The 21145-nt window shown below is 42.7% G+C and overlaps 14 non-coding genes across 14 annotated transcripts; all 14 read right to left on the reverse strand.

Annotated features, from left to right (window-relative positions):
• Nucleotides 1-5356: 5356 nt before the first annotated feature.
• Nucleotides 5357-5570, reverse strand: LOC148659052 (small nucleolar RNA U3). The gene has a single exon (XR_015940625.1). It is a non-coding gene; the product is annotated as a small nucleolar RNA U3 (small nucleolar RNA).
• A 922-nt stretch (nt 5571-6492) lies between these two features.
• Nucleotides 6493-6706, reverse strand: LOC148659053 (small nucleolar RNA U3). Its single transcript, XR_015940639.1, has one exon. It is a non-coding gene; the product is annotated as a small nucleolar RNA U3 (small nucleolar RNA).
• A 920-nt stretch (nt 6707-7626) lies between these two features.
• Nucleotides 7627-7840, reverse strand: LOC148659054 (small nucleolar RNA U3). The gene has a single exon (XR_015940631.1). It is a non-coding gene; the product is annotated as a small nucleolar RNA U3 (small nucleolar RNA).
• Nucleotides 7841-8762: 922 nt separating this feature from the next.
• On the reverse strand, nt 8763-8976 carry LOC148659055 (small nucleolar RNA U3). Its single transcript, XR_015940618.1, has one exon. It is a non-coding gene; the product is annotated as a small nucleolar RNA U3 (small nucleolar RNA).
• A 920-nt stretch (nt 8977-9896) lies between these two features.
• Nucleotides 9897-10110, reverse strand: LOC148659056 (small nucleolar RNA U3). The gene has a single exon (XR_015940632.1). It is a non-coding gene; the product is annotated as a small nucleolar RNA U3 (small nucleolar RNA).
• Nucleotides 10111-11032: 922 nt separating this feature from the next.
• Nucleotides 11033-11246, reverse strand: LOC148659057 (small nucleolar RNA U3). The gene has a single exon (XR_015940619.1). It is a non-coding gene; the product is annotated as a small nucleolar RNA U3 (small nucleolar RNA).
• A 920-nt stretch (nt 11247-12166) lies between these two features.
• LOC148659058 (small nucleolar RNA U3) lies at nt 12167-12380 on the reverse strand. The gene has a single exon (XR_015940620.1). It is a non-coding gene; the product is annotated as a small nucleolar RNA U3 (small nucleolar RNA).
• A 920-nt stretch (nt 12381-13300) lies between these two features.
• On the reverse strand, nt 13301-13514 carry LOC148659059 (small nucleolar RNA U3). Its single transcript, XR_015940633.1, has one exon. It is a non-coding gene; the product is annotated as a small nucleolar RNA U3 (small nucleolar RNA).
• Nucleotides 13515-14436: 922 nt separating this feature from the next.
• Nucleotides 14437-14650, reverse strand: LOC148659060 (small nucleolar RNA U3). Its single transcript, XR_015940622.1, has one exon. It is a non-coding gene; the product is annotated as a small nucleolar RNA U3 (small nucleolar RNA).
• Nucleotides 14651-15572: 922 nt separating this feature from the next.
• On the reverse strand, nt 15573-15786 carry LOC148659061 (small nucleolar RNA U3). Its single transcript, XR_015940640.1, has one exon. It is a non-coding gene; the product is annotated as a small nucleolar RNA U3 (small nucleolar RNA).
• A 920-nt stretch (nt 15787-16706) lies between these two features.
• Nucleotides 16707-16920, reverse strand: LOC148659062 (small nucleolar RNA U3). Its single transcript, XR_015940641.1, has one exon. It is a non-coding gene; the product is annotated as a small nucleolar RNA U3 (small nucleolar RNA).
• A 922-nt stretch (nt 16921-17842) lies between these two features.
• On the reverse strand, nt 17843-18056 carry LOC148659063 (small nucleolar RNA U3). Its single transcript, XR_015940621.1, has one exon. It is a non-coding gene; the product is annotated as a small nucleolar RNA U3 (small nucleolar RNA).
• A 920-nt stretch (nt 18057-18976) lies between these two features.
• LOC148659064 (small nucleolar RNA U3) lies at nt 18977-19190 on the reverse strand. Its single transcript, XR_015940616.1, has one exon. It is a non-coding gene; the product is annotated as a small nucleolar RNA U3 (small nucleolar RNA).
• A 922-nt stretch (nt 19191-20112) lies between these two features.
• LOC148659065 (small nucleolar RNA U3) lies at nt 20113-20326 on the reverse strand. Its single transcript, XR_015940610.1, has one exon. It is a non-coding gene; the product is annotated as a small nucleolar RNA U3 (small nucleolar RNA).
• Between the last annotated feature and the right edge of the window lie 819 nt (nt 20327-21145).

The raw sequence follows: 21145 nt of genomic DNA on the forward strand, positions 1-21145 counted from the left end.
CACTGTAGCATACCGTCTTGTGAATTCCCTGGCACTATGCATTGCAAGAGTAGGTCCTGTGCACTCACAATTACAATTTGTAACTAAAAGGTATTCTTTCCATCTGATGCTTTAGGCTTTTACGATTTTTAACAACTTTATTGTCTTTTGACAAATAAATACTGATAATCACAAAAAAACTAAAATAGTATACAGTATACGAACACATCTCAGAAATGCGAATTCAGAATGCAGCAGCTAGAATTGTTACTAGGAGCAGAAAGTACGACCATATAACCCCCATACTTAGCTCTCTTCATTGGCTTCCTGTCAGGTACAGGGTGGACTTCAAAATCCTTCTACTTACTTACTGTATGATGCTCTCAGAGGTCAGGCACCTGTCTATCTAATGGAATTTAATAATATATACAATCCAAGTCGCCCACTTAGATCACAGAACGCAGGTCTTCTTCATATTCCACGCATTAATAAAACACAGTTGGCGGTAAAGCCTTTAGTTCCAGGGCCCCTAGCTTATGGAACAGTCTCCCACCCCATGTTCAGGATGCCGAGTCAATCTCAGTATTCAAATCCAGACTGAAGACCTATTACTTCAGCCTAGCCTACTCACACCTTACATCATAGCCTGCTGCTGCACATGCCATCATGTGTCTCTGTGTTGGCCCATCAGATAGATACATCTGTTCTGCCCAAACTATCCTACTCTCCTCCTCACATATCTGGATGGCGTCCGGGCTGGGCACCATCTGAGTTGGATGCTGCATCACTACCATGGATCCAAGAGGGACATCATAGATATAGCTATTACTTAGGAGGATTTTGCTGGTCTATAGAGATCTGCATGGAGCTCAGACAGATTTTCTGCTTCTCTCCACAGATCTCTGAGGTAATAGTTCTCTTTAACAATGGACCGGGCCAGGCTACCTGCTCCCTTGACTGGAACCTCGATGTCTTTGAACACCCCCATGTTCCTCACCCTCCACAGGGCATCCTTTCCACTGTTCACTGGGCTTGTACAATCTATCCCCCATAACGTTCCCTTAACTCGACTGGTTAAACAGTGCCTCCTGTTTGATCTGCAGTGCAGTGGGGTGGCAGGCCCAGAGTGACTGCTCACCCACATGGAAGTGCATTTCAGTGGTGGATCAGAGTGCTTTGGAATGAGTTGTTGGTTCCACTCTCCCACAATCTTTTGTCTCCTGCTCTCAGATTTGTTAATGCACTGCCAAGTAGCCTCCACGTGTGTCCTTCAGTTTGTGTTTCACTGTTAACCTTTAGGCTGTCAGTGTAGGACAGGAAGGGTACTTTATTTCACATTGGTAACAGCACCTGAACGCCTTTGCTGTGCTATACTAGTAAACTTTTTCTGAATCATGTTCTAGTTTGTGCTTCATTGTTTATTCCTGTTAGTATTTAATTGCTAATATTTTTGCAAAAAACAAGAATCCACTTCAATTCTATTCTTTCCTTTTGGGGAAATGGATGGCAGGTTTATATTCATGTGTTAAAAGGTATTGTAAAAATATCTTTGAAATATCTAGTGGAAAACAATGTAAATTGTAATCATATGAATAATTTACTCTGGACGAGTGACAAAATAATAATAATGGGTTTTTTAGAATAAACCAGTACAAAATCTGAAAAGATTTAGTTTATTCTTTTAATATTGTTTCATAATAATATTATCATATTTTATTATATTATGGCCTCTGCAACCACCACTTTAGCATGTAACTTCTTAAATTAAAATGCTTGAAATACATCAGCTTCCGACACTGTCCACTGTCCTTTTCACAATTAACTCAGAGTCCCAGTCCAGGATGTTTTATAGGTGGCCTTCAGATTACAGATTTCTCATATCCTGAAACAACTGGTTCAGATGGTGTGTTCAATTACATCATTAAGATATGACAAGCATTGGGCGCAAAACAGGACACACCCTGGACGGGACACCCGTGCATCACAGGGCACAGACTTACATGCTCCAGCGCCCATTAACCTGCCAGTATATCTTTTCCACACAGAGAGCACCTCAGATCCAGAATTGAACCAAGGGTCTCTGCACTGCACCACAGTGCCACTCGCTTAAGAGATCATGTTTTACAAAAATCAGAATACCTACCCATCAGCCTCCTAGGAGCCACCCCCTTTTCAAGGAAACTTCAATTGCTTGATGAATTGTGTAAAACTGTGCTCGTAATCTTTAAATAATAGGAGATTTCCAGAGCTAACCACTGAAATGGGATTTTCCAAGAGCAGGGGACGCCCACTGAATATGCCACCTCATCCCATGAAGACCGAGAAACTGTTTGTGATGACTTGCAAACTCCAGAAATATCATTTGTTCTATTACTGTGGATGCAAATTTTTAAGCCAAGTTAATGGCTCTGAAAAACTCAAGATGTGAATCATTTTAGCACAAATATAATATAAGCATTATAAACGCCCAAAATTTGTTTTTTGATTTGGAAGTTTGTATTAAAGCTACAATGTACTCAATGTCAAAACTTCCAGTTCCAGCTGAGGGGGAATACAGGCACATCTGGCTGCCACTCCTAGGCTGCAGTTTGCTTGTTGTCATTCACTTAATACATTTATTTTTTCTTTCTTCCTCCCTTTTATGTTCAATTTGTTTATTGGTTTTTCAGGAAAAGAAAACAATATTACATGGTACCAAAAACAATAATAAACAAATGTGAACAATAATCATGGCATAACAGACTTGGTACCTAAGCAAACTGTATAAATCCTACAATAATATAAGGACAGGAAGAAAGGAGTAGAAAATGGAAACCAGAGATGTGGAAGAGATAGCCAAAGGGAAAAGAGGAAAAAAAAGAAGGTACTGAAAGTACAGAATAGGGAAGCCACAGTTTTCAAGGTCTTTCATATATCTGGGTTGATCTGCGAGCTCCTAAAGAAGTTTAAAAAGGGCTGTCATTTCCCAGATGTATTATTCTATACTGTCTCTGGATTGCACGACATTAGCTACTGTGAAATTCCTATGGGATCAGATTTAAGGATTTGAACTTTCTGAAGCAATATGTGAAACTATACCGTACTGAATACATTCTCCATCTATATGTGCAAGGCATGGCTCAATACAGTTCAAAGTAAGTCACCACCTCCACTTTTCTAAGGTTAAACTGGTTAAAGTTTTCCCAAACATCAGTCCTAAGCGTGATAAGAGCAAGCAGGCCCCTGCTACTCTCTTTCACATGTACAGGTCTTATTTGGCACTGAAGTCATCTTGGAAATCTAGATTTGAATCTCTTCCAAAGACTTCAGATGTGCCCCTCAAGACCTCTCTTTTTGGTGTCCCTCATAATCACATTTTATCTAATAGTCAGTTATTTGCACCCACCTTCACTCACTGGATAAGGGATGCTTATCCTATGAGTATTGCCAGGACATTGGGATCCTGCATCTAATGAAATAAATACATCCATCACAGCTCTGGACACTGTTTTCTTCCACCTCCCCTAGCGGAGTTAATGGCCTGTTTTCTGGCACAAGGCTGCTAAATCCTCCCGCACTGGCGCTGACATGAACAATCTACTCTCCCTTCTGTGCCTGGAACACACTCTGCTTACCATTATACTCCTCGAACTCAGTACTGCTTTTGACTGTAAACCCTGACATCTAACTTTCTTGTCTTGAGACTACTTGCAGTTTATGACACTCCTCTTAAATGATTCCAGTCTTACCTTACTGTTCGCCAACACTTCGTCTTAGGGAGTTCAGTGCTGAAGTCGGACTCGTTAAGTCTGATGTTCTCCTACTCAGTTCTAACATGTTCCCACCTGATCAGCTATTGAGATCCCATAGTCTAAATTACCATATTTATGCTAAAGATGATCCCAATGCAGTAACCCTGTCTATGGATGGCACTGTACTAGAATTTCAATTTAAATTGAAGAACTTGGGGGTGATATTTGATCCAGGCATTAAGTTTGACCCACATTTGCAACATGCAACATATTGTAAAAACAGCACTCTTTCAACTGAGAAGTATTGCCAGACTACGTCCTATGTTGTCACTAATCATTGCTGAAAAATTGGTCTATATTTTCATCTTCTCTTGAATTGAATACTGTAATGCCCTGCACACTGTGGTATCTAAATCCCCACTTAACAAATGACAGTATGTTCAGAATTCAGCAGACAGAATACTGACCTCATCCTGTGCAAGTGATAACAATACTACTATACTGGAGTCCATGCACTGGCTTCCTGTCAGGTTGCGTGTCTACTTTAAACTCCTCGTGCTTACCAAAGGCCCTCCACGGTTTGGGACCTCAGAATCTACCTGAGTTACTATCGTCCTACTCCCCACCTCACAACCTTCGCTCTTCTAACTCTGGTCTCCTATCTGCCCCCCAAACCCATCTACAATTTATGGGAGACAGGGTCTTTTCCTGCTTTGCCCCAAAGCTCTTGAAATCCATCCCCAATGATATTAGAGAATCACCTTCCACCACTTCCAAATCAACACTCCAGATCTTCATTTATAGAAGGGTTTTTATTTAATTTTGTTAATGTGCTTTAAGAAACAGCTTTTAAAGCTTTTCCCTTAAAGAAAGACCATAGCTATGATGATACCACAACTAGTATTCTGATTTAAAATACATAGGTTAGCAAATAAATTAATTGAAATTAGTTTAAAATAAGTAAAAAAAACACACTCCTTACTTCTCTACTTGAGAAAGAAAAAGCCCCCAATCGTCGGAACAGCTTCCCTGAAACAACACACCCGATCCAATTTGATCTGAACACCTAAATTTGAAAAAAGACACCAGTATGATTACTTGATACTTGTGAAAATTCTTCCTTTACAGCAGTACAAGAGAGCCACCCACTCAGAATGTGTCTCCCTCTTCCTCAGCCAGCAAGAGAGAAGAACGATCATCAATGGTCGGGAACAGTTCCTGTCGTTTTTTTTCTTCTGTCCATCTGAACACCAACACTGCTGCTGTAAAGCAACTTGCCCCCTCCAAGGGATAATAAAGACTCTCTCTCTCTCTAACCTCTGCTGCAGCCGGCACCCCCTTGGCTCTCAAGATACGTTCTCACAACCCTCCTCAAAAAGAACCTTGTTTATAGCTAAAACATGCCAGTACTAAAATAAATGGAAACAATGAGAAATTATTCACATTAAACTTGAGGATTGATAAAAAAATACCACTTATCAGTTCATCCTTAAATAACCAGCTTTGATCAAACAAACAGACAGCGTCATATTACCGTTGCTGTCTTCATTAAAGAAAAGAAGACCTTGGCGATTTGAAAAAAGACACCAGTATGACTTACTTGATACTTGTAAAAATTCTTCCTTTACACCAGTACAAGAGAGCCACCCACTCAGAATGTGTCTCCTTCTTCCTCAGCCAGCAAGAGAGAGGAACGATCATCAATGGTCGAGAACAGCTGCCCTGAAGCAACACTCCCGACCCATTTCACGCTCAGGAGAAGACACTATGGATCCTCCTTGTGGTTGGCGAGACCAAAAGCTTTTGAAACGCATTTCTCAAGTCACAAACTATAGAAATGATCCCTGAAAGTATAGTCTTAGCTGTCCACCCCTCGAGCAGCGCACCCCAGCAAACCTGAAAGCAATTCCAGTCATGGTGAGCAGTTTCAATGGGTTCATTTTTTCTTGAGACAGCTTAAGTATTTTAAGGTCGACGAGTCAATTTGTTCTATCGGTCCTTCCTTGAATCTGTACTAACTTTTACCCCCACCTGCTGCTTTGGCAACCTGAATCCGAGAGGCAAGAACAAGCTGGGCAGTCTTGTGAACATACTGTATGTCACAAGGTCATCGGTGCTGATCTTCCAGCCTTTTCCACCATCTTATCATACACCTGTTTTGAGGAAAGCAACATCTGACTGTGATGATCCTTCACCCCCCTTGTTTAATACTTTCCAGTTACTCCCATCAGAAAGCAGACACCGACTCCCCAACTCCCAAACCAACAGATTTAAGTTCTCATTCATACCTGTAGGCATATCGTTACTTAACACTTGATCTTCTACGCAAATATGGATGTCTATTGTTGTCGTTCCTGTCGTTTTTTTTCTTCTGTCCATCTGAACACCAACACTGCTGCTGTAAAGCAACTTGCCCCCCCCAAGGGATAATAAAGACTCTCTCTCTCTCTAACCTCTGCTGCAGCCGGCACCCCCTTGGCTCTCAAGATACGTTCTCACAACCCTCCTCAAAAAGAACCTTGTTTATAGCTAAAACATGCCAGTACTAAAATAAATGGAAACAATGAGAAGTTATTCACATTAAACTTGAGGATTGATGAAAAAATACCACTTATCAGTTCATCCTTAAATAACCAGCTTTGATCAAACAAACGGGCAGCGTCATATTACCGTTGCTGTCTTCATTAAAGAAAAGAAGACCTTGGCGATTTGAAAAAAGACACCAGTATGACTTACTTGATACTTGTGAAAATTCTTCCTTTACACCAGTACAAGAGAGCCACCCACTCAGAATGTGTCTCCTTCTTCCTCAGCCAGCAAGAGAGAGGAACGATCATCAATGGTCGGGAACAGCTGCCCTGAAGCAACACTCCCGACCCGTTTCACGCTCAGGAGGAGACACTATGGATCCTCCTTGTGGTTGGCGAGACCAAAAGCTTTCGAAACGCATTTCTCAAATCACAAACTATAGAAATGATCCCTGAAAGTATAGTCTTAGCTCTCTACCCCTCGAGCAGCGCACCCCAGCAAACCTGAAAGCAATTCCAGTCATGGTGAGCAGTTTCAATGGGTTCATTTTTTCTTGAGACAGCTTAAGTATTTTAAGGTCGACGAGTCAATTTGTTCTATCGGTCCTTCCTTGAATCTGTACTAACTTTTACCCCCACCTGCTGCTTTGGCAACCTGAATCCGAGAGGCAAGAACAAGCTGGGCAGTCTTGTGAACATACTGTATGTCACAAGGTCATCGGTGCTGATCTTCCAGCCTTTTCCACCATCTTATCATACACGTGTTTTGAGGAAAGCAACATCTGACTGTGATGATCCTTCACCCCCCTTGTTTAATACTTTCCAGTTACTCCCATCAGAAAGCAGACACCGACTCCCCAACTCCCAAACCAACAGATTTAAGTTCTCATTCATACCTGTAGGCATATCGTTACATAACACTTGACCTTCTACGCAAATATGGATGTCTATTGTTGTTGTTCCTGTCGTTTTTTTTCTTCTGTCCATCTGAACACCAGCACTGCTGCTGTAAAGCAACTTGCCCCCCCCAAGGGATAATAAAGACTCTCTCTCTCTAACCTCTGCTGCAGCCGGCACCCCCTTGGCTCTCAAGATACGTTCTCACAACCCTCCTCAAAAAGAACCTTGTTTATAGCTAAAACATGCCAGTACTAAAATAAATGGAAACAATGAGAAATTATTCACATTAAACTTGAGGATTGATGAAAAAATACCACTTATCAGTTCATCCTTAAATAACCAGCTTTGATCAAACAAACGGGCAGCGTCATATTACCGTTGCTGTCTTCATTAAAGAAAAGAAGACCTTGGCGATTTGAAAAAAGACACCAGTATGACTTACTTGATACTTGTGAAAATTCTTCCTTTACACCAGTACAAGAGAGCCACCCACTCAGAATGTGTCTCCCTCTTCCTCAGCCAGCAAGAGAGAGGAACGATCATCAATGGTCGGGAACAGCTGCCCTGAAGCAACACTCCCGACCCGTTTCACGCTCAGGAGGAGACACTATGGATCCTCCTTGTGGTTGGCGAGACCAAAAGCTTTCGAAACGCATTTCTCAAGTCACAAACTATAGAAATGATCCCTGAAAGTATAGTCTTAGCTCTCTACCCCTCGAGCAGCGCACCCCAGCAAACCTGAAAGCAATTCCAGACATGGTGAGCAGTTTCAATGGGTTCATTTTTTCTTGAGACAGCTTAAGTATTTTAAGGTCGACGAGTCAATTTGTTCTATCGGTCCTTCCTTGAATCTGTACTAACTTTTACCCCCAACTGCTGCTTTGGCAACCTGAATCCGAGAGGCAAGAACAAGCTGGGCAGTCTTGTGAACATACTGTATGTCACAAGGTCATCGGTGCTGATCTTCCAGCCTTTTCCACCATCTTATCATACACGTGTTTTGAGGAAAGCAACATCTGACTGTGATGATCCTTCACCCCCCTTGTTTAATACTTTCCAGTTACTCCCATCAGAAAGCAGACACCGACTCCCCAACTCCCAAACCAACAGATTTAAGTTCTCATTCATACCTGTAGGCATATCGTTACTTAACACTTGATCTTCTACGCAAATATGGATGTCTATTGTTGTCGTTCCTGTCGTTTTTTTTCTTCTGTCCATCTGAACACCAACACTGCTGCTGTAAAGCAACTTGCCCCCCCCAAGGGATAATAAAGACTCTCTCTCTCTCTAACCTCTGCTGCAGCCGGCACCCCCTTGGCTCTCAAGATACGTTCTCACAACCCTCCTCAAAAAGAACCTTGTTTATAGCTAAAACATGCCAGTACTAAAATAAATGGAAACAATGAGAAATTATTCACATTAAACTTGAGGATTGATGAAAAAATACTACTTATCAGTTCATCCTTAAATAACCAGCTTTGATCAAACAAACGGGCAGCGTCATATTACCGTTGCTGTCTTCATTAAAGAAAAGAAGACCTTGGCGAACTGAAAAAAGACACCAGTATGACTTACTTGATACTTGTGAAAATTCTTCCTTTACACCAGTACAAGAGAGCCACCCACTCAGAATGTGTCTCCCTCTTCCTCAGCCAGCAAGAGAGAGGAACGATCATCAATGGTCGGGAACAGCTGCCCTGAAGCAACACTCCCGACCCGTTTCACGCTCAGGAGGAGACACTATGGATCCTCCTCGTGGTTGGCAAGACCAAAAGCTTTCAAAACGCATTTCTCAAGTCACAAACTATAGAAATGATCCCTGAAAGTATAGTCTTAGCTCTCCACCCCTCGAGCAGCGCACCCCAGCAAACCTGAAAGCAATTCCAGTCATGGTGAGCAGTTTCATTGGGTTCATTTTTTCTTAAGACAGCTTAAGTATTTTAAGGTCGACGAGTCAATTTGTTCTATCGGTCCTTCCTTGAATCTGTACTAACTTTTACCCCCACCTGCTGCTTTGGCAACCTGAATCCGAGAGGCAAGAACAAGCTGGGCAGTCTTGTGAACATACTGTATGTCACAAGGTCATCGGTGCTGATCTTCCAGCCTTTTCCACCATCTTATCATACACGTGTTTTGAGGAAAGCAACATCTGACTGTGATGATCCTTCACCCCCCTTGTTTAATACTTTCCAGTTACTCAAATCAGAAAGCAGACACCGACTCCCCAACTCCCAAACCAACAGATTTAAGTTCTCATTCATACCTGTAGGCATATCGTTACATAACACTTGACCTTCTACGCAAATATGGATGTCTATTGTTGTTGTTCCTGTCGTTTTTTTTCTTCTGTCCATCTGAACACCAACACTGCTGCTGTAAAGCAACTTGCCCCCCCCAAGGGATAATAAAGACTCTCTCTCTCTAACCTCTGCTGCAGCCGGCACCCCCTTGGCTCTCAAGATACGTTCTCACAACCCTCCTCAAAAAGAACCTTGTTTATAGCTAAAACATGCCAGTACTAAAATAAATGGAAACAATGAGAAATTATTCACATTAAACTTGAGGATTGATGAAAAAATACCACTTATCAGTTCATCCTTAAATAACCAGCTTTGATCAAACAAACGGGCAGCGTCATATTACCGTTGCTGTCTTCATTAAAGAAAAGAAGACCTTGGCGATTTGAAAAAAGACACCAGTATGACTTACTTGATACTTGTGAAAATTCTTCCTTTACACCAGTACAAGAGAGCCACCCACTCAGAATGTGTCTCCCTCTTCCTCAGCCAGCAAGAGAGAGGAACGATCATCAATGGTCGGGAACAGCTGCCCTGAAGCAACACTCCCGACCCGTTTCACGCTCAGGAGGAGACACTATGGATCCTCCTTGTGGTTGGCGAGACCAAAAGCTTTCGAAACGCATTTCTCAAGTCACAAACTATAGAAATGATCCCTGAAAGTATAGTCTTAGCTCTCTACCCCTCGAGCAGCGCACCCCAGCAAACCTGAAAGCAATTCCAGACATGGTGAGCAGTTTCAATGGGTTCATTTTTTCTTGAGACAGCTTAAGTATTTTAAGGTCGACGAGTCAATTTGTTCTATCGGTCCTTCCTTGAATCTGTACTAACTTTTACCCCCAACTGCTGCTTTGGCAACCTGAATCCGAGAGGCAAGAACAAGCTGGGCAGTCTTGTGAACATACTGTATGTCACAAGGTCATCGGTGCTGATCTTCCAGCCTTTTCCACCATCTTATCATACACGTGTTTTGAGGAAAGCAACATCTGACTGTGATGATCCTTCACCCCCCTTGTTTAATACTTTCCAGTTACTCCCATCAGAAAGCAGACACCGACTCCCCAACTCCCAAACCAACAGATTTAAGTTCTCATTCATACCTGTAGGCATATCGTTACTTAACACTTGATCTTCTACGCAAATATGGATGTCTATTGTTGTCGTTCCTGTCGTTTTTTTTCTTCTGTCCATCTGAACACCAACACTGCTGCTGTAAAGCAACTTGCCCCCCCCAAGGGATAATAAAGACTCTCTCTCTCTCTAACCTCTGCTGCAGCCGGCACCCCCTTGGCTCTCAAGATACGTTCTCACAACCCTCCTCAAAAAGAACCTTGTTTATAGCTAAAACATGCCAGTACTAAAATAAATGGAAACAATGAGAAATTATTCACATTAAACTTGAGGATTGATGAAAAAATACTACTTATCAGTTCATCCTTAAATAACCAGCTTTGATCAAACAAACGGGCAGCGTCATATTACCGTTGCTGTCTTCATTAAAGAAAAGAAGACCTTGGCGAACTGAAAAAAGACACCAGTATGACTTACTTGATACTTGTGAAAATTCTTCCTTTACACCAGTACAAGAGAGCCACCCACTCAGAATGTGTCTCCCTCTTCCTCAGCCAGCAAGAGAGAGGAACGATCATCAATGGTCGGGAACAGCTGCCCTGAAGCAACACTCCCGACCCGTTTCACGCTCAGGAGGAGACACTATGGATCCTCCTCGTGGTTGGCAAGACCAAAAGCTTTCAAAACGCATTTCTCAAGTCACAAACTATAGAAATGATCCCTGAAAGTATAGTCTTAGCTCTCCACCCCTCGAGCAGCGCACCCCAGCAAACCTGAAAGCAATTCCAGTCATGGTGAGCAGTTTCATTGGGTTCATTTTTTCTTAAGACAGCTTAAGTATTTTAAGGTCGACGAGTCAATTTGTTCTATCGGTCCTTCCTTGAATCTGTACTAACTTTTACCCCCACCTGCTGCTTTGGCAACCTGAATCCGAGAGGCAAGAACAAGCTGGGCAGTCTTGTGAACATACTGTATGTCACAAGGTCATCGGTGCTGATCTTCCAGCCTTTTCCACCATCTTATCATACACGTGTTTTGAGGAAAGCAACATCTGACTGTGATGATCCTTCACCCCCCTTGTTTAATACTTTCCAGTTACTCAAATCAGAAAGCAGACACCGACTCCCCAACTCCCAAACCAACAGATTTAAGTTCTCATTCATACCTGTAGGCATATCGTTACATAACACTTGACCTTCTACGCAAATATGGATGTCTATTGTTGTTGTTCCTGTCGTTTTTTTTCTTCTGTCCATCTGAACACCAACACTGCTGCTGTAAAGCAACTTGCCCCCCCCAAGGGATAATAAAGACTCTCTCTCTCTAACCTCTGCTGCAGCCGGCACCCCCTTGGCTCTCAAGATACGTTCTCACAACCCTCCTCAAAAAGAACCTTGTTTATAGCTAAAACATGCCAGTACTAAAATAAATGGAAACAATGAGAAATTATTCACATTAAACTTGAGGATTGATGAAAAAATACTACTTATCAGTTCATCCTTAAATAACCAGCTTTGATCAAACAAACGGGCAGCGTCATATTACCGTTGCTGTCTTCATTAAAGAAAAGAAGACCTTGGCGAACTGAAAAAAGACACCAGTATGACTTACTTGATACTTGTGAAAATTCTTCCTTTACACCAGTACAAGAGAGCCACCCACTCAGAATGTGTCTCCCTCTTCCTCAGCCAGCAAGAGAGAGGAACGATCATCAATGGTCGGGAACAGCTGCCCTGAAGCAACACTCCCGACCCGTTTCACGCTCAGGAGGAGACACTATGGATCCTCCTCGTGGTTGGCAAGACCAAAAGCTTTCAAAACGCATTTCTCAAGTCACAAACTATAGAAATGATCCCTGAAAGTATAGTCTTAGCTCTCCACCCCTCGAGCAGCGCACCCCAGCAAACCTGAAAGCAATTCCAGTCATGGTGAGCAGTTTCATTGGGTTCATTTTTTCTTAAGACAGCTTAAGTATTTTAAGGTCGACGAGTCAATTTGTTCTATCGGTCCTTCCTTGAATCTGTACTAACTTTTACCCCCACCTGCTGCTTTGGCAACCTGAATCCGAGAGGCAAGAACAAGCTGGGCAGTCTTGTGAACATACTGTATGTCACAAGGTCATCGGTGCTGATCTTCCAGCCTTTTCCACCATCTTATCATACACGTGTTTTGAGGAAAGCAACATCTGACTGTGATGATCCTTCACCCCCCTTGTTTAATACTTTCCAGTTACTCAAATCAGAAAGCAGACACCGACTCCCCAACTCCCAAACCAACAGATTTAAGTTCTCATTCATACCTGTAGGCATATCGTTACATAACACTTGACCTTCTACGCAAATATGGATGTCTATTGTTGTTGTTCCTGTCGTTTTTTTTCTTCTGTCCATCTGAACACCAACACTGCTGCTGTAAAGCAACTTGCCCCCCCCAAGGGATAATAAAGACTCTCTCTCTCTAACCTCTGCTGCAGCCGGCACCCCCTTGGCTCTCAAGATACGTTCTCACAACCCTCCTCAAAAAGAACCTTGTTTATAGCTAAAACATGCCAGTACTAAAATAAATGGAAACAATGAGAAATTATTCACATTAAACTTGAGGATTGATGAAAAAATACCACTTATCAGTTCATCCTTAAATAACCAGCTTTGATCAAACAAACGGGCAGCGTCATATTACCGTTGCTGTCTTCATTAAAGAAAAGAAGACCTTGGCGATTTGAAAAAAGACACCAGTATGACTTACTTGATACTTGTGAAAATTCTTCCTTTACACCAGTACAAGAGAGCCACCCACTCAGAATGTGTCTCCCTCTTCCTCAGCCAGCAAGAGAGAGGAACGATCATCAATGGTCGGGAACAGCTGCCCTGAAGCAACACTCCCGACCCGTTTCACGCTCAGGAGGAGACACTATGGATCCTCCTTGTGGTTGGCGAGACCAAAAGCTTTCGAAACGCATTTCTCAAGTCACAAACTATAGAAATGATCCCTGAAAGTATAGTCTTAGCTCTCTACCCCTCGAGCAGCGCACCCCAGCAAACCTGAAAGCAATTCCAGACATGGTGAGCAGTTTCAATGGGTTCATTTTTTCTTGAGACAGCTTAAGTATTTTAAGGTCGACGAGTCAATTTGTTCTATCGGTCCTTCCTTGAATCTGTACTAACTTTTACCCCCAACTGCTGCTTTGGCAACCTGAATCCGAGAGGCAAGAACAAGCTGGGCAGTCTTGTGAACATACTGTATGTCACAAGGTCATCGGTGCTGATCTTCCAGCCTTTTCCACCATCTTATCATACACGTGTTTTGAGGAAAGCAACATCTGACTGTGATGATCCTTCACCCCCCTTGTTTAATACTTTCCAGTTACTCCCATCAGAAAGCAGACACCGACTCCCCAACTCCCAAACCAACAGATTTAAGTTCTCATTCATACCTGTAGGCATATCGTTACTTAACACTTGATCTTCTACGCAAATATGGATGTCTATTGTTGTCGTTCCTGTCGTTTTTTTTCTTCTGTCCATCTGAACACCAACACTGCTGCTGTAAAGCAACTTGCCCCCCCCAAGGGATAATAAAGACTCTCTCTCTCTCTAACCTCTGCTGCAGCCGGCACCCCCTTGGCTCTCAAGATACGTTCTCACAACCCTCCTCAAAAAGAACCTTGTTTATAGCTAAAACATGCCAGTACTAAAATAAATGGAAACAATGAGAAATTATTCACATTAAACTTGAGGATTGATGAAAAAATACTACTTATCAGTTCATCCTTAAATAACCAGCTTTGATCAAACAAACGGGCAGCGTCATATTACCGTTGCCGTCTTCATTAAAGAAAAGAAGACCTTGGCGAACTGAAAAAAGACACCAGTATGACTTACTTGATACTTGTGAAAATTCTTCCTTTACACCAGTACAAGAGAGCCACCCACTCAGAATGTGTCTCCCTCTTCCTCAGCCAGCAAGAGAGAGGAACGATCATCAATGGTCGGGAACAGCTGCCCTGAAGCAACACTCCCGACCCGTTTCACGCTCAGGAGGAGACACTATGGATCCTCCTCGTGGTTGGCAAGACCAAAAGCTTTCGAAACGCATTTCTCAAGTCACAAACTATAGAAATGATCCCTGAAAGTATAGTCTTAGCTCTCCACCCCTCGAGCAGCGCACCCCAGCAAACCTGAAAGCAATTCCAGTCATGGTGAGCAGTTTCATTGGGTTCATTTTTTCTTAAGACAGCTTAAGTATTTTAAGGTCGACGAGTCAATTTGTTCTATCGGTCCTTCCTTGAATCTGTACTAACTTTTACCCCCAACTGCTGCTTTGGCAACCTGAATCCGAGAGGCAAGAACAAGCTGGGCAGTCTTGTGAACATACTGTATGTCACAAGGTCATCGGTGCTGATCTTCCAGCCTTTTCCACCATCTTATCATACACGTGTTTTGAGGAAAGCAACATCTGACTGTGATGATCCTTCACCCCCCTTGTTTAATACTTTCCAGTTACTCCCATCAGAAAGCAGACACCGACTCCCCAACTCCCAAACCAACAGATTTAAGTTCTCATTCATACCTGTAGGCATATCGTTACTTAACACTTGATCTTCTACGCAAATATGGATGTCTATTGTTGTCGTTCCTGTCGTTTTTTTTCTTCTGTCCATCTGAACACCAACACTGCTGCTGTAAAGCAACTTGCCCCCCCCAAGGGATAATAAAGACTCTCTCTCTCTCTAACCTCTGCTGCAGCCGGCACCCCCTTGGCTCTCAAGATACGTTCTCACAACCCTCCTCAAAAAGAACCTTGTTTATAGCTAAAACATGCCAGTACTAAAATAAATGGAAACAATGAGAAATTATTCACATTAAACTTGAGGATTGATGAAAAAATACTACTTATCAGTTCATCCTTAAATAACCAGCTTTGATCAAACAAACGGGCAGCGTCATATTACCGTTGCTGTCTTCATTAAAGAAAAGAAGACCTTGGCGAACTGAAAAAAGACACCAGTATGACTTACTTGATACTTGTGAAAATTCTTCCTTTACACCAGTACAAGAGAGCCACCCACTCAGAATGTGTCTCCCTCTTCCTCAGCCAGCAAGAGAGAGGAACGATCATCAATGGTCGGGAACAGCTGTCCTGAAGCAACACTCCCGACCCATTTCACGCTCAGGAGGAGACACTATGGATCCTCCTCGTGGTTGGCAAGACCAAAAGCTTTTGAAACGCATTTCTCAAGTCACAAACTATAGAAATGATCCCTGAAAGTATAGTCTTAGCTCTCCACCCCTCGAGCAGCGCACCCCAGCAAACCTGAAAGCAATTCCAGTCATGGTGAGCAGTTTCATTGGGTTCATTTTTTCTTAAGACAGCTTAAGTATTTTAAGGTCGACGAGTCAATTTGTTCTATCGGTCCTTCCTTGAATCTGTACTAACTTTTACCCCCACCTGCTGCTTTGGCAACCTGAATCCGAGAGGCAAGAACAAGCTGGGCAGTCTTGTGAACATACTGTATGTCACAAGGTCATCGGTGCTGATCTTCCAGCCTTTTCCACCATCTTATCATACACGTGTTTTGAGGAAAGCAACATCTGACTGTGATGATCCTTCACCCCCCTTGTTTAATACTTTCCAGTTACTCAAATCAGAAAGCAGACACCGACTCCCCAACTCCCAAACCAACAGATTTAAGTTCTCATTCATACCTGTAGGCATATCGTTACATAACACTTGACCTTCTACGCAAATATGGATGTCTATTGTTGTTGTTCCTGTCGTTTTTTTTCTTCTGTCCATCTGAACACCAACACTGCTGCTGTAAAGCAACTTGCCCCCCCCAAGGGATAATAAAGACTCTCTCTCTCTAACCTCTGCTGCAGCCGGCACCCCCTTGGCTCTCAAGATACATTCTCACAACCCTCCTCAAAAAGAACCTTGTTTATAGCTAAAACATGCCAGTACTAAAATAAATGGAAACAATGAGAAATTATTCACATTAAACTTGAGGATTGATGAAAAAATACCACTTATCAGTTCATCCTTAAATAACCAGCTTTGATCAAACAAACGGGCAGCATCATATTACCGTTGCTGTCTTCATTAAAGAAAAGAAGACCTTGGCGATTTGAAAAAAGACACCAGTATGACTTACTTGATACTTGTGAAAATTCTTCCTTTACACCAGTACAAGAGAGCCACCCACTCAGAATGTGTCTCCCTCTTCCTCAGCCAGCAAGAGAGAGGAACGATCATCAATGGTCGGGAACAGCTGCCCTGAAGCAACACTCCCGACCCGTTTCACGCTCAGGAGGAGACACTATGGATCCTCCTTGTGGTTGGCGAGACCAAAAGCTTTCGAAACGCATTTCTCAAGTCACAAACTATAGAAATGATCTCTGAAAGTATAGTCTTAGCTCTCTACCCCTCGAGCAGCGCACCCCACCAAACCTGAAAGCAATTCCAGTCATGGTGAGCAGTTTCAATGGGTTCATTTTTTCTTGAGACAGCTTAAGTATTTTAAGGTCGACGAGTCAATTTGTTCTATCGGTCCTTCCTTGAATCTGTACTAACTTTTACCCCCACCTGCTGCTTTGGCAACCTGAATCCGAGAGGCAAGAACAAGCTGGGCAGTCTTGTGAACATACTGTATGTCACAAGGTCATCTGTGCTGATCTTCCAGCCTTTTCCACAATCTTATCATACACGTGTTTTGAGGAAAGCAACATCTGACTGTGATGATCCTTCACCCCCCTTGTTTAATACTTTCCAGTTACTCCCATCAGAAAGCAGACACCGACTCCCCAACTCCCAAACCAACAGATTTAAGTTCTCATTCATACCTGTAGGCATATCGTTACTTAACACTTGATCTTCTACGCAAATATGGATGTCTATTGTTGTCGTTCCTGTCGTTTTTTTTCTTCTGTCCATCTGAACACCAACATTGCTGCTGTAAAGCAACTTGCCCCCCCCAAGGGATAATAAAGACTCTCTCTCTCTCTAACCTCTGCTGCAGCCGGCACCCCCTTGGCTCTCAAGATACGTTCTCACAACCCTCCTCAAAAAGAACCTTGTTTATAGCTAATACATGCCAGTACTAAAATAAATGGAAACAATGAGAAATTATTCACATTAAACTTGAGGATTGATGAAAAAATACCACTTATCAGTTCATCCTTAAATAACCAGCTTTGATCAAACAAACGGGCAGCGTCATATTACCGTTGCTGTCTTCATTAAAGAAAAGAAGACCTTGGCGAATTGAAAAAAGACACCAGTATGACTTACTTGATACTTGTGAAAATTCTTCCTTTACACCAGTACAAGAGAGCCACCCACTCAGAATGTGTCTCCCACTTCCTCAGCCAGCAAGAGAGAGGAACGATCATCAATGGTCGGGAACAGCTGCCCTGAAGCAACACTCCCGACCCGTTTCACGCTCAGGAGGAGACACTATGGATCCTCCTCGTGGTTGGCGAGACCAAAAGCTTTCGAAACGCATTTCTCAAGTCACAAACTATAGAAATGATCCCTGAAAGTATAGTCTTAGCTCTCCACCCCTCGAGCAGCGCACCCCAGCAAACCTGAAAGCAATTCCAGTCATGGTGAGCAGTTTCAATGGGTTCATTTTTTCTTAAGACAGCTTAAGTATTTTAAGGTCGACGAGTCAATTTGTTCTATCGGTCCTTCCTTGAATCTGTACTAACTTTTACCCCCACCTGCTGCTTTGGCAACCTGAATCCGAGAGGCAAGAACAAGCTGGGCAGTCTTGTGAACATACTGTATGTCACAAGGTCATCGGTGCTGATCTTCCAGCCTTTTCCACAATCTTATCATACACGTGTTTTGAGGAAAGCAACATCTGACTGTGATGATCCTTCACCCCCCTTGTTTAATACTTTCCAGTTACTCCCATCAGAAAGCAGACACCGACTCCCCAACTCCCAAACCAACAGATTTAAGTTCTCATTCATACCTGTAGGCATATCGTTACATAACACTTGACCTTCTACGCAAATATGGATGTCTATTGTTGTTGTTCCTGTCGTTTTTTTTCTTCTGTCCATCTGAACACCAACACTGCTGCTGTAAAGCAACTTGCCCCCCCCAAGGGATAATAAAGACTCTCTCTCTCTAACCTCTGCTGCAGCCGGCACCCCCTTGGCTCTCAAGATACGTTCTCACAACCCTCCTCAAAAAGAACCTTGTTTATAGCTAAAACATGCCAGTACTAAAATAAATGGAAACAATGAGAAATTATTCACATTAAACTTGAGGATTGATGAAAAAATACCACTTATCAGTTCATCCTTAAATAACCAGCTTTGATCAAACAAACGGGCAGCGTCATATTACCGTTGCTGTCTTCATTAAAGAAAAGAAGACCTTGGCGATTTGAAAAAAGACACCAGTATGACTTACTTGATACTTGTGAAAATTCTTCCTTTACACCAGTACAAGAGAGCCACCCACTCAGAATGTGTCTCCCTCTTCCTCAGCCAGCAAGAGAGAGGAACGATCATCAATGGTCGGGAACAGCTGCCCTGAAGCAACACTCCCGACCCATTTCACGCTCAGGAGAAGACACTATGGATCCTCCTCGTGGTTGGCGAGACCAAAAGCTTTTGAAACGCATTTCTCAAGTCACAAACTATAGAAATGATCCCTGAAAGTATAGTCTTAGCTCTCCAACCCTCGAGCAGCGCACCCCAGCAAACCTGAAAGCAATTCCAGTCATGGTGAGCAGTTTCAATGGGTTCATTTTTTCTTAAGACAGCTTAAGTATTTTAAGGTCGACGAGTCAATTTGTTCTATCGGTCCTTCCTTGAATCTGTACTAACTTTTACCCCCACCTGCTGCTTTGGCAACCTGAATCCGAGAGGCAAGAACAAGCTGGGCAGTCTTGTGAACATACTGTATGTCACAAGGTCATCGGTGCTGATCTTCCAGCCTTTTCCACCATCTTATCATACACGTGTTTTGAGGAAAGCAACATCTGACTGTGATGATCCTTCACCCCCCTTGTTTAATACTTTCCAGTTACTCCCATCAGAAAGCAGACACCGACTCCCCAACTCCCAAACCAACAGATTTAAGTTCTCATTCATACCTGTAGGCATATCGTTACTTAACACTTGATCTTCTACGCAAATATGGATGTCTATTCTTGTCGTTCCTGTCGTTTTTTTTCTTCTGTCCATCTGAACACCAACACTGCTGCTGTAAAGCAACTTGCCCCCCCCAAGGGATAATAAAGACTCTCTCTCTCTCTAACCTCTGCTGCAGCCGGCACCCCCTTGGCTCTCAAGATACGTTCTCACAACCCTCCTCAAAAAGAACCTTGTTTATAGCTAAAACATGCCAGTACTAAAATAAATGGAAACAATGAGAAATTATTCACATTAAACTTGAGGATTGATGAAAAAATACCACTTATCAGTTCATCCTTAAATAACCAGCTTTGATCAAACAAACGGGCAGCGTCATATTACCGTTGCTGTCTTCATTAAAGAAAAGAAGACCTTGGCGAACTGAAAAAAGACACCAGTATGACTTACTTGATACTTGTGAAAATTCTTCCTTTACACCAGTACAAGAGAGCCACCCACTCAGAATGTGTCTCCCTCTTCCTCAACCAGCAAGAGAGAGGAACGATCATCAATGGTCGGGAACAGCTGCCCTGAAGCAACACTCCCGACCCGTTTCACGCTCAGGAGGAGACACTATGGATCCTCCTCGTGGTTGGCGAGACCAAAAGCTTTCGAAACGCATTTCTCAAGTCACAAACTATAGAAATGATCCCTGAAAGTATAGTCTTAGCTCTCCACCCCTCGAGCAGCGCACCCCAGCAAACCTGAAAGCAATTCCAGTCATGGTGAGCAGTTTCATTGGGTTCATTTTTTCTTAAGACAGCTTAAGTATTTTAAGGTCGACGAGTCAATTTGTTCTATCGGTCCTTCCTTGAATCTGTACTAACTTTTACCCCCACCTGCTGCTTTGGCAACCTGAATCCGAGAGGCAAGAACAAGCTGGGCAGTCTTGTGAACATACTGTATGTCACAAGGTCATCGGTGCTGATCTTCCAGCCTTTTCCACCATCTTATCATACACGTGTTTTGAGGAAAGCAACATCTGACTGTGATGATCCTTCACCCCCCTTGTTTAATACTTTCCAGTTACTCCCATCAGAAAGCAGACACCGACTCCCCAACTCCCAAACCAACAGATTTAAGTTCTCATTCATACCTGTAGGCATATCGTTACATAACACTTGACCTTCTACGCAAATATGGATGTCTATTGTTGTTGTTCCTGTCGTTTTTTTTCTTCTGTCCATCTGAACACCAACACTGCTGCTGTAAAGCAATTTGTGCCCCCTCCAAGGGATAATAAAGACTCTCTCTCTCTAACCTCTGCTGCAGCCGGCACCCCCTTGGCTCTCAAGATACGTTCTCACAACCCTCCTCAAAAAGAACCTTGTTTATAGCTAAAACATGCCAGTACTAAAATAAATGGAAACAATGAGAAATTATTCACATTAAACTTGAGGATTGATGAAAAAATACCACTTATCAGTTCATCCTTAAATAACCAGCTTTGATCAAACAAACGGGCAGCGTCATATTACCGTTGCTGT

This window comes from Lepisosteus platostomus, chromosome 7 (genome assembly GCF_059453375.1).
Source record: "Lepisosteus platostomus isolate fLepPlt1 chromosome 7, fLepPlt1.hap1, whole genome shotgun sequence".
NCBI lineage: Eukaryota > Metazoa > Chordata > Actinopteri > Semionotiformes > Lepisosteidae > Lepisosteus > Lepisosteus platostomus.